The sequence below is a fragment of the Candoia aspera genome, chromosome 2 (assembly GCF_035149785.1).
Source record: "Candoia aspera isolate rCanAsp1 chromosome 2, rCanAsp1.hap2, whole genome shotgun sequence".
In the NCBI taxonomy this organism is placed as follows: domain Eukaryota; kingdom Metazoa; phylum Chordata; class Lepidosauria; order Squamata; family Boidae; genus Candoia; species Candoia aspera.
The window spans coordinates 227,356,286-227,373,067 of record NC_086154.1 but is presented as its reverse complement, the minus strand read 5'-3'; the positions used below and the strand labels follow the sequence as shown (position 1 = coordinate 227,373,067).

The 16,782-nt window shown below is 41.8% G+C and overlaps 1 protein-coding gene across 11 annotated transcripts in view; it reads right to left on the bottom strand.

The window, feature by feature from the left end:
- MEF2C (myocyte enhancer factor 2C) overlaps positions 1 to 16,220 on the bottom strand; it is a 198,571-nt gene extending 182,351 nt beyond the window's left edge. For all 11 annotated transcript variants that reach the window (XM_063295445.1, XM_063295433.1, XM_063295441.1 and 8 more), the window contains exon 1: positions 16,078 to 16,220. The gene's annotated coding sequence lies outside the window, so the exon portion shown is untranslated. The remainder of the gene's footprint in view (positions 1 to 16,077) is intronic.
- Positions 16,221 to 16,782: the final 562 nt, after the last annotated feature.

The following is a 16,782-nucleotide window of genomic DNA, read 5'->3' as shown; positions in this document are numbered from 1 at the left end:
TTGAAAAATGACAAGTATTTCTGATGAATGTCCTGGGATGACCAATGACAATTCCAAATCACTCCTTACTGTCTAAAGGCTGGGAGAAGCACTGTTTAACAGTTTAAATATAAGCAAAATAGGGGGAAAAACAATATGAGAAGGATTTTATTGGAAAAAGTTGCTATGTAGTTCATATCTTAAAATCATAGAATATGACTAAGCAACTGATATTGTTTAGTGACTATTACTGCCTCTTATATGAATTGATTCTCATATGCTACGCCTAACATTAGTAAATAAACTGTCTAATAAGAACAGCTTATTAAGTCTCTATTATTCTCTTTATAAAGGAACTATGGGAAGTGGAAAGCATGTGAACACCCCAACCACATGCAACATATAGATTTTCTTGTTGAACGGTTGGTATTTGAGGTATTATTTTATTCATACTGTACTAAGTTTCTAAACATTAATTTTTTGCATTCATTTATAAGTCCTACTATGTCCCATGGTCTTACTTACAGGTAAACATGACTACCTTGCACTCTGACCTTTTTGCTATTTCAGACATCTTCCTCCTCCATCTGCGAGGCCATTTCAAAGGCTTGCAAATTAACAAATTCCTCCTACATTTGATACAGCTCTACAGGCACAACATATGTACAGGCATTTTCATAGAGTGATTGGTCTCTCAAATGTTTGGCTATGCAGAATTCTCTAAGTTTATTTTGACAAACCAAGATGGTTTAGCTTTCCCTTTCCTAGGCATTGTGCATTACACACATTAACCAAGGCTCAAGGTCTGTTTAATTAAGGCAAAGATTCAGGGTAAGTTTTAAAGGGAAGAAGCAGAATCCTGAAGTGTATCTCATATTTCTTTCATGCTGCTTGTCTACTAAGAACTCTGGTGACAACTGTGCAAATTCCTCTAGAGGCATTTGGAAGTGTGCTGTGTGTGTTGGAAGATTTTGTCATTTGAGAATGAATTAGGACAGTTTTTTATTAAGGTTGCTGCAATCTTGTGGACATTTTCCTGAGAACTTGTTTCATTGAATATAATAGAATTTACTCAGAATAAATACAAATAGGATTAGATTGTCTAAGTGGAAAGAATAAGAAGAAAGTTTTGTGGATTTATTTAGGAAAGGGAGCCCTTTATTTTTTTATTTTATTTAGGAAAGGAAATATCAAACATAAAACACAGCAAGTTCTGTCAAAAGGGCTGGGAAGCATAACACCTTAGAAATGAAGCAAGATTGCTTTAATAAGGATGTGTTTTTCAGAAACGAGGGAAGAATGTCAGAGTGTTGCATTTGTGGATACTGAAGGAAGAGATTAAATGCCTTGACCCTCACAAAAGCATCTTAGATTGTATATAAGTGCACCTGCTTAGATCCATTTTTGATAGCTCATCTTTCTCCGACTTAGTGCCAGCCAGAATTAGGACTGCAATTCCCAGAATTCCTTATCAATATGGCTGTTTGGAATTCTGGGAGTTGCAGTCCCAACACAACTTGGGGGCATCAGGTAGCGGAAGATTGAGCTAATGGAATTACACACGTGCCCTACAACTGTCCACATATTATTAGGAGGAGCATCTTGCCTACAGTGAAGTCAACTTGCTGGTCCATCTAGCCCAGCGTTTCTCAACCTTAGCAACTTTAAGATAATGTGGCCTTCAACTCCCAGAATTCCCCAACCAGCACGGCTGGCTGAGGAATTCTGGGAGCTGAAGCCTACCTATCTTAAAGTTGCTAAGGTTGAGAAACACTGGGCTAGCCCATCACCACTGATGCTCTCAGGCTAGACTTTTCCCAGGCTGCCTGGAAATGCCAGGGGCTGTGAAGCAGGGACCATCCGCATGCCAAGCCAGTTTGCTCTGCCACTGAGCTATGCCCCCTCCCTGCAGAACTCCCAGGCTGTTAATAAGAGCAGAGCAGACAGAAATTTGAGAGGTGAAGTATTTTCCCAGGTATGGAAAGGTTTTGAAGGGAAGAAACTTCTGTTCCTGAAACGTTAAAAACACAAGAACCTTGCCAGAAAAGAGGATGGGAAAAAGGTGATGGCAACCCTGCGCATTTCACTTTGCCAGCTTGCAATAATCAGATACGACTTCCCTTAGCAGTTCTTTCCCCCCGCTAATCCTGATTTAGACTGTCTGTATAGGAGGGAGAAGCTGTCCACTTAAAAGCAGAAAATCGACAGGTACTGCAAGGAAAGGGGAAGAGAGAGGTGCCGAGGGCTGTTTTGCTTCAAAGAACTAAAAGGAGCCGAGAAAGTTCTGTACCTTCTGGAATTTGGTCACCCCCAGTCCACTCAAAAAGAATCTTGCCGGACTCCTAAAGACTAGGATATTTACTATCGCATCATCTTCCGTGGATCACAGCCCACTTCCAGAACTACTGGCTCCACCCGCCTACGAGAAAAGCAGGCAAGGGAAGCAGCGCAAGGCTGCGACCTACCCAGGACCCGTGGCTTCTAAAGTGATCTCCCTCCCGCCGTTCCGAGCCCAAAGCGTCGCTTCGTCGGTTTTCGGGCCACTCGCAAGAAGGACCTCAAAGAAAGGCCGCCGCGCGCTCCAAAGGGCGGCTTTGTTGAGTGGGATAGTCCGCCGGGTCATCCAAGTCCCTCGCCTCGAGCTTTCTTCGGTGTGACCCAAGCTACGCGCTTGGCAGGCAGCGGGCGAGGGACTGCGGGGAGCCTGGAAGGCGAGGGGCTACAGCAGTTCTTGGTGCCGACTTGCTCCGCCCCCTGGATTGCACCTCGTAGCGCCTAAGTTGCAAGGGTTAACTTGGGGAGGGAGCTCGTTGTCGGGATTCGTGTCGCTTCGAAAGAAGTCGCGCATTTTGGAAACGCGTCGCTCCAGAGGAAGGTTTCACCCAAATCTTACCCCGCCAAACACTGTTTTGCGTCTGTCACCGGCTCCTTCTTAGACTCCCGCGGCAGAGGTCAGATCTCTCCCCGTTCGGCTCCCAGGGCAACGGCACCTCTTAAAGCAGTTCGAAATAAGCAGGATTTGGGGACAGAAAAGCTGCACACAATTTACAGATTATCTGCTTGGCCGTTGGCGTGGGTGGATTCATCCTGTTAGCCAAGGGCTCTAGGCAGCTATTGGTGCCCTTTCCTAATCGTCCCGTGTGTTTCAGGCAACGCTTTAAACACGGGGCCTGTTTAAGAAGCCTATTATCCTTCGGAGCACTGAAGATACCCTTCCAGTGTTTGTAATTGTGGCAAATGAAATGTCATAAATCAAATACCTCTCTGCCCTGGTTGGAAGGTAGATCTCCTGGGAAGGCGGATTACCTGGGAGCAGGGCCACAACTAGGGTCTGTATCACCCAGGGCAAACATGGATTCTGCACCCATTTTGGTGCCCCCCCCAGCGCTCATTTTGGCACCCCACCAGTGCCCTGGTTGCTCCCCTCCCTAGTTGCGTCCCTGCCTGGGAGACCTTAAACCATCCTCCTCCCTTCTTTAAATAGGGCTCTTTGGAAGGCAGTGCTTCTTCAGGAGACTATTTTGAAATTATGTCTCCCCTCTGTGATAGCGGTAATCCTCACTTCTGTTCTTACTGGCCTAGCTAACTGGACTGGCCTTTTTCACAAGGCAGGCACAAAGAGGTTTTGAAGCTCGCAAAGCTCACTTGACATATCATCAGGATTCCATGTACAGTAGTGGAAGGCCCATATGTGCATTTAGGAGAACCAGTGTTTCCAGTGCATGTGTCCTAACAGCCAGGAAACACGCTGAGACAAGGAACTGGTTTCTAATGTTTATTGCTAGTACATAACAGGAATCCTAACAAACTGAAGAAGCGTGGGAAAACCCAGACATATAACCCCCAAGGGTTAAGGCAGTCCCGATCTGTGTCTCTTTGAATGGCTGACCAATTCCTCAGTGCTACGCATGCGCTTAACAGTCTGGATGGGAGCCCCCTGCTCGCCATCCTTACTCAAGACTGCATGGCAAGGACTAATCCAATGAAGAATGCTAAATTTGGTGCCCCTCCTGTTTTTCAGAGCAGCCTCATGTGGCGCAGAGTGGTAGGCAGCAGTATTGCAACCGAGCAACTGAAACTCTCCCCAGGATCCCAGCAGAAGCTAGATTCTTGGGTAGCCAGCTCAGGTCAACTCAGCCTTCCATCCTTCCAAGGTCAGTAAAATGGGTACCTAGCTTGCTGGGGTAGGTGGTGACTGGGGAAGGCAGTGGCAAACCACCCCACTATAGTCTTCCAAGAAAATGTTGCAAAAGCAGCGTCCCCCCAAAGGGTCAGACGTGACTCGGTGCTTGCACAGGGGACCTTTCAGACCACCTGTTTTTCACCATGTTCTTTTCAGTAGTTAAAAAAGAAAGCAAAATAATTCCAACATTGCTGCAGTGTAGATTTCAGTAATGTAGTCACAGCCAGTGCCAAAAGCTTACCCTTCAATTTATTCATGTCTAAAATGCTATTTTGAGAGAACCTGTTCTTGTTATTTTTTATTTATTTAGATTTATATCCTGCCTTTATATAGCTCAGGGTGACATGCAAAAGACTCCGTCCTCCCCACCCCTCATAACAACCCTGTGAGGTGGGTTGGGCTGAGAGAGAGTGACTGGGCCAAATTCACCCAGCCAGCTTCCATGCCCAAGGGAGGACTAGAACTCACAGGCTCCCAGTTTCCAGACTGGCACCTTAACCACTACACAAATCCACCTCTTGACAGGTACACAACGTATATTACTTTTTATCTGAAATATAGGTTGCATTTCTGAGAACTGTAGCCTGAAACACAATGGAGAATGATCTGTCCTATATTCTGACCAAGTGCCACCTGTTTTAATATTTTAAAATCACAAGTTACCTTCACATTAACTTAATGAGTTATGTATATAAGGAAAACTTGCACTTCTTGTTTCATATTTCCTAAGATTTTCCCTATATTAATAGGCTTAGTTCAAACATTACTCTGAACTGTAATATTGTTTGTTTGGGGCTTAGCATGTCATACAGATCTGACTGTTATGATCTGTTAACTGTTATTTATGTTTTAGATCAGGGGTGTCCAACCTGTGACCCGCAGGCCGCATGCGGCCCTGAACAGCTAGTAATGCGGCCCCCCAAAATCATAAACTTTTAACATTATTTTGCGATTTTTTTTGAACTGCCAGAGCCTATTGTTGGAATTGCTGATCCCGCTACTGCTGCTTGGGAGCGAGAGCCAAGCGTGGCCCGAAAGTGGCAGAAAAAAAGAAAAGGAGGCGGAAAAGAGGGAAGGGAAAAGGGGCGGGAAGGAAAAATAAGAGGCAGAGAGAGCGGAGCTCAGAGGAAGCCGCTTCCCAGTGGGAGCAGGGTAGGGAGGGGAAGAAAGGCCAGCAGTGGGCAGCTGAGCCTCCTTCCCCCACCCCCAGTGGGGAGCTGCTGCTTCTCCTCCTCCTGCATGCACAAGGTGCCACCGAGCGATCGGAGGAGGGAAGAGGAAGGCGGGCGCACAGATGGGGGGCTGGCCCAGGTGTGGGGCAGGCAGTGTGCGCGCCCTCCCTCCTTCCCTCCCCAGCCACCAGGAGGGGGCATGCACAGCTGCGGTGATGGCCCCTCGAGCCCGGACCTGCTGTGCTGCACCGCCTTGCCCCACGCATCCGTCCTCAGAGAGAGGCAGCCTTCACCTGCTGCATGGCTTGTGGGGCGCATTGGGGGCTGCATCTGGACAGTGGGAGCTGTGGTCCTGTGCATCAGGAGGCAGGGGCTCAAGCGTTTTTGGGGATGCTGCTGAGTTTGGTGGGGGGGGCAGCAGAAGGTGGGGGTCTGGGGGTGGATTAAAAGCCATGGTCCAGCTTATATTTCAAAACTGAAAGGCAAAAGGCAAAACTGAAGTAGTCTGTCCACATAATGAGCAGACAGGACACCCTGGAGAGGATGCTGATATTGGGGAAAATGGAAGGCAAAAGGAAGAGGGGCCGACCAAGGGCAAGATGGATGGATGCTATTCTAGAGGTGACGGACTCGACCCTGGGGGAGCTGGGGGTGGCGACGACAGACAGGAAGCTGTGCCATGGGCTGGTCCGTGAAGTCACGAAGAGTCGGAAGCGACTAGATGAATAAACAACAAACTCAAACCCAGCTTATATATTTTATGTGTGGCCCAAGACAATTCCTCTTCATTCCATGTGGCCCAGGGAAGCCAAAAGGTTGGACACCCCTGTTTTATATTGTTCTGCCAACTTGGCAGACTGTTGCTTATTCTAAAAACCATAATTAATCCATGATGCGTAGACCTAGTGAAAAGCACCTATGTAGCCATCAATGCTTTAATAGCTTTAATATTGCAGTTAGCTCATAATATGCTGGATAATCAGTGCCCAGCCTTTCTGATAACTAAAATTGTAAAATATAAGTCATCAGACAATGCAATAACATCCCTTGCCTTCTGGTGCAGCTATTTCCAATTACTGGAATAACTGTGTAGCTCAAACTCCTTATTTTGGGAGAGGGGGAGCTGCCATGTATTCCCACCTCCCTAAATCCACTAAAAAAGAAAAGCCAGTTTGGTCTAGTGGTCAAGGTGCTGGATGAGAAACCAGGGGTCTGTGAGTTCTAGTCCTGCCTTAGGCATGAAAGCCAGCTAGGTGACCTTGGACCAGTCCCTCTCTCTCAGCCCAACTCACCTCACAGGGGTGTTGTGGGGAAAATAGGAGGAGGAAGGAGTATTAGGTGTGTTCTCTGCCTTGAGTTATTAAATATAAATATTTAATATATTTATATTTATAAATAATTTATATTTATTATTTTACTATCTCGGTTGTTTACTGTGTAATTTTATACATTCATGTTTTTAAATGGTTAATTTTCTTGTAAACTGCCCAGACTTCCCCTTTTTAGGGGGAGATGGGCGGTGATAGAAATTGGAATAATAAATAAATAAATAAATAATAATAAAGGCAGGATAGAAAATAAAATAAAAATAAATCCTCTAATCAGGAACCCCTTTCCTATTAAAAAAAAATCCATTATAATAGCTTATATAAAGGATAAACTTACAATAATGACAAGGAAATATTTTTAAGGCCACTGCAGGCAGGCAGAAGATCTAGCAAAGATTTCTCCCTGACTTGTTTTCCTTTTTAGTGAAAGGGGTGTGCGGGACGCACTACAGTATATAAGAAAATGGCAGTGGGAGGCAACAGTCAGATCTGAAAGCATTTTCTAAATGGTTGCACTTTCTTTTCAAAACCCAAGTTGGACTGGAAAGGAGGGTCATTCCTCACATGTCACTAGCTGTGCTGTGCTATGCCAGCCAGAAAAGAGGGATTGCCCTTTCCTGTTCTAGAGGCAACAGAGCCTGCTTACAAGTATGATCTGAACTTCTGCTCCAGGATTAAGTCCTGGCACTGAAAACTGATACCAATCTGGAAAGGAGATATAAGGAAGATGTTAAAACATAATAAATAACACTGGTCACTTGTGTATATGAACCTTCCTTCCTTCCTTCCTTCCTTCCTTCCTTCCTTCCTTCCTTCCTTCCTTCCTTCCGCACAACAATAAAAATGATAAAAATAGAACATTAAAAAATGCTACAGTAGGAAAGCATCACTTGAAACATTCTCCAGAAAAGCTCAGTTTTAACAACTTTCTGGAAGCCATCAAGGAAGGGGCAGGCCGGATGGATCTCTGACAGGAAATCATTTCACAGCATCGGTGTTGCCACTGAGCATCAGTGCCTTTTGGGATTGGCTCTGCTCAACTCCCAGAAGTGTGGGACCGTAAGGAGTTTCTTTCTCAATGTTCTACTAGAACAGACTGAGGCAGCGGAGAAGACAGTCCTGCAATAGACATTATACTGTGGGTTAAAATCAGGACCTTAAATTGCACCCAAATCTGAGTCAGTCACCAGTGCAGGGCCCACAACATCAATGTTACACTGGATGCCAGTAAATGCAAGGGCCTCTGCATTCTGGACTAGTTGTAATCTGAGTAATCTTTAAAGGGGGCTCCATGTAAAGTACATTGCAGTAGTCTATTTGAGTGATAATGAGGACATGAGGAGTAGAGTCAGTGTACCAGTCAAGCCTGGGCAAAGGCCCCTCTAGCCCTGGCTTCCACCTGCTGTTCAAGCAGGAGCCATGAGTCCAGAATGACCCAAAATCAGGAACTTGGTCTTTAAAATGTAATGCTTGCCTGTCCAGAGATTACTCTGGTGTTGAAGGAAAACCCTGATGTACAAATAGCAACTGTCTTAAGTTCAACTTCAGTTTGTTCTTTCCCATCCAGACACATACAGCCTCCAAGCCCCAGAATGGGACATTGACAGCATCTCCCCTACAGCCCAGGTTGCAGTGTATAATTGAGTGTGATGTATATATTGATGATACCACACCCTAAACTGTCAGTTGCTCACCAGTGATTTCATATAGATGTTAAAGTGCAAGGGAGAAAGGACCAACCCCTGCAGAATTTATTTATTTATTTTATTTTATTTATAAATTTATTTACCGCCCATCTCTCCCCAACGGGGGGACTCTGGGCGGCTTACAATAAAACAAGATTAAAATATAAAACCATTACAATTAAAAATACAATAAAAATATAAATATAATAAAATCTACATAGTGAAGAGATCTTAATCAGACCTTCAGTGTAGTAGGTCCCTCCGGATCACTTCATGGCACTAGCCATACCCAGGTGTAATTATTTGCCCTCCCATTCCAAGCCTGCCTACAAAACCAGATCTTTAATCTTTTGCGGAAGTCCAGGAGAAAGGGGGCTTGTCTCACCTCTGGGGGAAGGATGTTCCAAAGGGCGGGAGCTACAGCAGAGAAGGCATGCTTCCGAGACCCCGCTAGATGGAATTCTTTTATAGATGGGGCCCGTGACATGCCCTCCCTGCATGACCGGATAGGGCGGGTTGATGTAATAGGGATGAGATGGTCCCTCAGATATCCTGGTCCCATGCCATGTAGGGCTTTAAAGGTGATAAACAACAGCTTGAATTGGACCCGGAAGCAAACTGGGACCCAGTGGAGCTCACGCAACAAAAGTGTTATGTGTGCAAATCTTGGAGCACCCAAGATTGTCCGTGCAGCTGCATTCTGGACCAGCTGTAGCTTCCGGATATTTTTCAAGGGTATCCCCATGTAGAGCGCATTACAGTAATCTATATGGGAGATTACCAGGGCATGAGTGACTGTTCAGAGGGCCTCTCAGTCCAGGAAAGGGCGTAACTGATGCACAACATGAAGTTGCGCAAAGGCCCTCCTGGCCACGACTGCTACCTGCTCTTTGAGCAGGAGTCATGAGTCCAAGAGGACCCCCAAGTTACACACCGGATCTGTCTGGGGCAGTGTGACCCCATCCAGCACTAAAGATGACAAGTTCCTGGGACACGAGGTGCCATTAATCCACAGCCACTCCATCTTACTAGGGTTCAGTCGAAGCCTGTTGTTCCTCATCCAGGCCCCCACAGCCCCCAGACACTCGGAAAGGGTGGTCACGGCATCACTTACTTCACCTGGGATGGAGATGTACAATTGAGTATCATCAGCATACTGAAGATACCTCATCCCATGGTGATGAATGATCTCACCTAGCGGTTTCATGTAGATGTTAAAAAGGAGACGGGAGAGTACTGATCCCTGCGGCACCACACAAAGAAGGGGTGGGGCCGATCTCTCCTCCCCTATCAACACCAACTGGGACCGGCCCTGGAGGAAGGAGGCGAACCAGTGCAAGACTACGCCGCCCACCCCCAGCTCCCTGAGCCGACCCAAAAGGATACCATGGTTGATGGTATCGAAAGCCACTGAGAGGTCAAGAAGAGCCAGGATGGATGCACTGCCTCCATCCCGCTCCCGCCAGAGATCATCCATAAGTGCGACCAATGCCGTTTCTGTCCCATAACTGGGTCTGAAACCTGACTGAAAGAATCCAAGTGGCCCCAGGGCAACCTCTCATCCCTCATTACAATGGACTGGAACTGTCCACTAAGGAAGGAGCAGAACCCCTGTGAGACAGTATCTCCTAGTCCCAACACCCATAGGTGGTCCATAAGATACTGTGGTCAATGGTATCAAAAGCTGAGAGCTGTAAGATTGTGGCAGTATATGAGTTCAATAAATAAAGAGGCTCCCAGTCTCTTTCCAGGTGCAATTCAAGGTGCTGGTTATCACATTTAAAGCCCTACATGGCACAGGGCCAGGTTATTTGTGGGACCTCCTCTCTCTGAGACTATCTGTCCATTCTACTAGATCGGATAAGGTGGGCGCGCTCCACATCCCTTCCCTTAAATGTTGCCATCCAGTAGGAACTTAGGAAGCATGCCTTTTCTGCAAGCAGCCCCTGACCTGTGGAACACCCTGTCCCCCAGGATCCAGCAGGCCCCCAGCCTTTTAGCCTTCCAAAAGGCTGTAAAGACCTATCTCTTACCCCAAGGTTGGGATAGGGTGAGGCTGAAACCTGGGGATGGTTTTGTTGGATGCATTGGAGAAAGAAGATGGAAGTGACAAATTTGTATTTGTATTGTTTCTATTGCTTTTTGTTTTTTATTGTTGTTGTAAGAGTTGTGTTTCTTAAGATGGGTGGCCATATAAATCTTTCAAAATAAAATAATAAATCTGGGAAGAAAGACAGCATGCAGAGAAAAAGTCTACTTTAGCTTTTAGTCCCATATTGTGTACTCTACGTTTTATTTTTCATTCTTGGAGGTCTTTCAGTATTAAATTGAGGGCACGAGATGGCTCTCTTCTCATCATATGATTAAGTACACAGCTGCCACGTTCAGATGAGTGAAATTTGAAAGGAGTCTGGCACAGAAAGAGAGCGTCCAGCCTACCTTTTCCATGTGGTGCTGCTTTATGGCAGACTGCTGCTATGGCTGGTGCAGCCCTGTTCAAGGGCTTGTTAAACCTACTGATTAATATGGCCTAGGAGACAGCTGTCTGTTAAGGCAGTATAAATTGCAAAACAAAATGCCGGTACTGTTCCCTGGTTTTGCAAGCCACAAAACTTTCGGTATTGGTTGATAATCAAGAAGTATTGAAATAAGTCACTCACTAGAGACCTTCAGTAGCAGTGCATGATACAGGGCCTGGAAGAAGGAAAGCCAACTGTGGATAGAGACTGTAAGAAAATTCCAGCAATGCAACAGGTTAAGCTGTGTGTTCAAGCAATTGTGATACATTAGAATGGTAAACACACAAAAACTCTTACTCCAGTAATATAGGAAAAGGCCTTTACAGTATTCTATGAGCAGAAGAATTGTAGAGGCAGCAGGGAAATGTATGCTAGCTCAAATGTAAAAGGGTGGGAGGGAGCTGGGGACTTTTCTGTCAAGCAGGGTAAAACAAGCCTGCATTTGCTGACTTGCCAGGAATAGAATCATACTTCAGCTGTGCTACTGTGAGTCCAAATGCCAAGCCAGTAAGGAACCCCAGCCGTAATGCCTTCCTTCAACTTTGCATTTCTCACAACAGCCTTCTAATGCCTAAATTTAAATATGTGACATGGTAAGTTAGAAATCATAAAAAAAAAACAGAAAAACACCCTGCACTGAGTCATACCATCCACAACATTAAGGCCGCATATCAGAACTATATTTTAATGTACAATTTCATCATCTTAGATTTAAACTCCCTTTAGCTAGTCATGCAGCATTTTTAATAATTATTATTTGTATTAGTTTCCATGTCATCATCAGGCTTGGAGGTGAACTTTGACATTACTTGGGAGTGGATCAGTGGACAGCACAATCCTGTATCATTCAGGAGATAACTTAATGGGATTTACTTCTCAGTAAGAATTGCTCTGTAATGTCTTGCTTGCTTGCTCGCAAATAAACCACAACCTGCATCCTTCACAAGTTGTAAAATTGTCAGTTGTTTTCCAGGAGTATGGGAAGTCAAGCAAATTAATAACAAATAATTTTATTAGAAATAAATTGGGTAAAAAATCGCAATTCACTGTAGCCCTTTGCATCTCAGAATTACTCAGAAGTAATTTCCATTGTGCTGAATGGTGCTTCTTCCCAGACTGGAGTATTCAGGATTGGAGCCCTTGTCTCCCAAATAAATATTGCCTTTTCATAAATAGAAATAACCACAGCCCATGTACATATGGTTCCTAGTGTAAATAATTGGTTAAATCCTAAAACTAAACTCAGAAAATGCTGTGAGTGCAATTCACAGGCACAGGGTTGAAATGAATGGGAAGTGTTGATTCCAGCAAGATGTGGTTCCCCTCTCCCTGCCTGAGATTTCCCATCACTCTCTGATGCCACTTTTATTTTGCTTGCTCAATTTCCCACTATCTATGGATTCTGTATTTACTTCTGTTGGGTAAGCAACAGAAAGAGGGCATAGGTCTGAGTCCTTTGTATTTTTCTCATAAGCTTTGTTCATCAAGGAAAATCGCTCTAGAAGAATGATTAATATAATTTAAGTGATATGCCACAGAACAGTTCATTTTATGCTTCATTATTTCATCTGGCCAAATATCTCTAGAAACTTTTATATATTTTCAGGTGACTTGAGACATTTTACAAGTTCCCTGTACTGCAGAATCATCAAGAATTGGGGTCTAAATGTCCATGACTGAAATTCAGAAAAGTAGAATCCATCACCATACTTGAAATAGAATGAAACCATGTTCTTTGGTTGTTATCAAACATAGATAATTATGTGACTAAATGAGGATGTGGAGGTTAAAACTTGTATGTTTTGTAGATCTTCCATTAACATAATAAAATAATTGTCATAATATGGATTTTTTTCCCATGATTGGTATGGCTGTTTTAAGGGACTACTGAGGCAGGAAAACTGCCATTTTCTTCATTTTTAAAACTTATACAGAATTACTGATTGTTCAGTAATTTGTATGCTTCTTTAAAGTGATGTAAAGAAAAGATGGACAGCAGGAAGGAAAACAATATTGGTTCAAATGAGAAACTGTTTTAATAGTTCTTCATGGAGTAATTTGCTAGAGTCTCTTCAAATAATCTTCTAAAATATGAACAAATCTGGTAAAATATTTTTTTGCATGGAATATTACTTTTATTGTTCTAAATTAAATGAGCAACAGCAACACGGGTGAAGTTACAGATACATTGCAAATTTATTTACAAATTTTCTCTGAAATCTCACCTTTTTTATATACCACTGAAATTTTGAAAATAATATTTTTGAAGAAAATAAACAGAATTAAGCAAGAGAGAGCAATTGTGCATGGTTTCTCTTTAGCAGCTTTAGAAAGTTCAGTAAAGCTATTTTGTTTTTTGTGCAGAATAGGAAAAAGGAAGGAAAGAAGGAACTCATTGTTTTGAAATCATATGACATGTTCTTGCCTTACTATGTTTAGAACAAAGAACAGCATATGTATATCCATTGCATTTCAATTGCAATTAGGGGCCATACATACATACACTCTGGAATAACCCTCATCAATTGTTACCATTTATGGTTAAAGAAAAACATGTAGTAGAAAACTAAATTGCCACTCATTATGTGTTTTTAAACTATAGGAATGGATGATAAAAATTCTACAGTCATAACTGGAAAGCCCAGAGGACTATTTTTAGAAAAAAAAAAAGACATTTTACACATGTAGTTTTTCAATATTTAAATGGGTGTGCTTTGAGAAGTTGCCCAATGAAAATTCCATTTAAATGAATAGGACAAGCACAAGATGTCTTTCTATGTTTGCCCCAAAGAATTCCCAATCTGTTATGTCCTATATCTACTCAGTATAGGATACTGAGTAAATACGTTTACTGACAAAGTTTTAAGTGCACGCTATACTGCCTTACGGAATGGGACCTGTCCTCTGAGAAAATTCACCAATATTAAGTTTCTACAAGTCTACATTCATTCAAATATTAATTACAAAATTTAAGTTCCATTTATTGCTAAACATATGCTTAAGGAAGGACTTAGGATGGGCCATGGTATAGTACTAATATTATCTTATTAATTAAGATGAATTTTAAGTAGTGATTAATATTTTAGAGTGTATACTCTGTTTACCTAGAATATGTTTAAAACATTAATCTGCTAATATTTTGTTATCACATTCTCAGTTTCATGTAATATGGCAACAATGTCTAAAGCTGGTAATTAGGTTTTAACAATAAAAGTAAAAAATGTGACAGTATGATTTTGGTGGTCATGCTTATTTATCATATAAAAAGTATTTGCTTTTTCAGGAGTTACAAAATAATTTTTGTTACAGAGAAAATCTCTATCAAGATTTAATAAAAATGAATCACATTAACAGTTGTTTGGGTTCCTAGATTCCATAAAAAGGAAAACATAATTTTTTGGAAAAAAAAAATTCAAAGCTTAACATTTTTACCACCATGTTATGCAATTATTTGATGATACCTGGGTATCTGTCTCTCTCTTTCTTTTTGTTTCTTTACAACTTTCTAGAATTGTTTTTCAGAATATGGGGATGGTAACATTTTTGAAACAATGTATTTATCACAGCTTAGTAATGAACATGGTATAATATTTATGTAGATATTGATCTATACATTCTAAGGAGCTCTACAATGCACTGTCTTCTGGAACATGTTCATTGGCCCTTGCTGAAAGAAATATGTAAGCAATTGCAGTAAACTCATAAAGCTTTAGTTCCTTTGAATATCCAGTGTTATAAATTATATTATCCTTTTCTCCTGAACATAATTTGTACCATTGTATAAAATTAGCAACCGTTAGTAATACTTCACAAATTGTAAAATATTATTACAAATGTCCTTGGCATTCTGCTGGAGCAGCTGCATGGGTTTAACAGATATCAAGACAAATCAGCTGTTCTGTGTGTTTGACTTAAACATGAAAAAAGAAGTCAGAACGATGGAGAGAAAGAGACCAAGTTTCTTGCATAAAATAGGAACCAGGGAAATCAGTTGGATTGGCTTCCAAAAATGTATTAAACCTGAGAAGTTAAGAGTTGAGTCCTTCTCTTTTGAAAGCAATATCTTGCAGAGGGAAACATACAAATATATTGTATATAAAATCTCCTTAAAATAGTTGAACAGTACTGCCTTAAAGATGCATTTGATACAAGAACAATAATTCTGAATTTCTTAAGAGAATAATTTAATGTGCCAAATTAATGTCATAATTTATCTATCTGTTGTTCTGTGCTCTTTAAACTTGTGTGCCAGACAGTATGTCAGAATGGAATCTGGTTGTTAAAAGCAATTTCATATGTTCATTTTGTATATAATCTTAGTCTTGGACTAAAAAAAATCAAAACTTGATTACTTGTTTACAGAAATGCTTTCCATTTGTTTGACAGTTTGTAAGAACTGCTCTGAAGCATAGTTAAAAGCACAAGCTTGTGAAAATAGAAATTAATCACAAAAAATTCTGCTCCTCCCCAAATATGCCTTACCATTTGATCTTTTTTCCCACGTCTTTGCTGTAATTAAAATAAGATTGCCTTTTAAAATGTTATCCTTTGTAAACTGCTTGGTGGTGTTAAGACATAAACAGTTGTGCACATTGCATGTTTTTTGCAACTAATATGAAAGCACTATTATATTCCCACATCCCCCCGCCCATAATACAGCTTTTGCCTCTAGTAAAATCAGCACATTTTGTACCTGGCTGCCTTTCACATTCTTTTTAATGTAAGTTAACTCCAGTGCTGTATTCAAAAGATAATTCTACAGCATTTTGGTTGGACAAATTTAGCAGTATACGTATAACATGGCTGATGACATACAATTTATCTCTTTCACTTTTCACTTCAAAATTAAAAGGAAAGTATTGTTCAAGGGTGAGGGAGGTACTTTTCTTTCCTTTCTCTCTCCACTGAATTGTTCTGCATGAGTATAAATGTCCTCAGCCATTTTGTCTTCACCGGTGCATCTGATCTTTAAAGGTTGATCTTACTTGTCAAAAAAGTAACAGGCACTGAATTTGCCTGGGAAAGTTTACTTTGTCAGAGTAATTATTGGAAAAAAGTGCATTTCTTAAGCAATCTCCATTGGGACATAACTTTTGTAGAAACTCACCCATTTTTGGTTCCAGGCATGGTTTTATAATGGAGTTATCAGGCTGACAGCAAATAGGCATTAATATTATCAATTTCTAGTAATAAGAAATTATGAAAACTCACCAGTGCCCTTCTTCTCCAGGAAGATGTCCCCGTCAGCACCTGCTGAGGGCTTTGTTGATTAAACTGACAGGTAAAAAATTCCTGTAGAATAAAGCCAGACCAGCTGGCTTTGAAGAGAAACCCCCCAGGTTGGGTCCTGTTTGCCTCACTCACCCTCTGCACCGAAGGCAGAAGCTTTTTCCCCTTTGCTGTTGACCTGTAAGATGCGTGATTTCCATGCACAAGTGTCTGGCAGGCCTGGGACCACCTGTTCCTGCCACTCTGGAGTAAATTTAGCTGTAAAAGGTATCGCTGTCAACCAGACCTTTGTCAGTTCTGGCAAAAGAACACAGAATTACTCTGTCCGCAAAGCATGCTGTATATTCGGTTGGGAAATATCAAATCAATAGCGTTATCCAAAAATCACTCCTTTGGCAGATATGAAATAAAATGGGAGTAGTTCTTCTTTACATCGGTGTAAATATCTCATTTCCAAACATAATTTAAAACAAGGCAATATTTTGTATTTTAACTGCAGCTAGAATGCAACTTTTTTTTAAAATGGAAACATTGCTTGTATCTTTTATGTTAAACCACTTAAGTACGAAAGTGGATGGCTTTCTTTGACACTCTTACTTTAATTCAAAGAAATATTGGAAACTTAAAACTTCTCAAAGAGAATTTAATTATATTGCTCACCAAATTACAAAATATGTCTACTGAAAG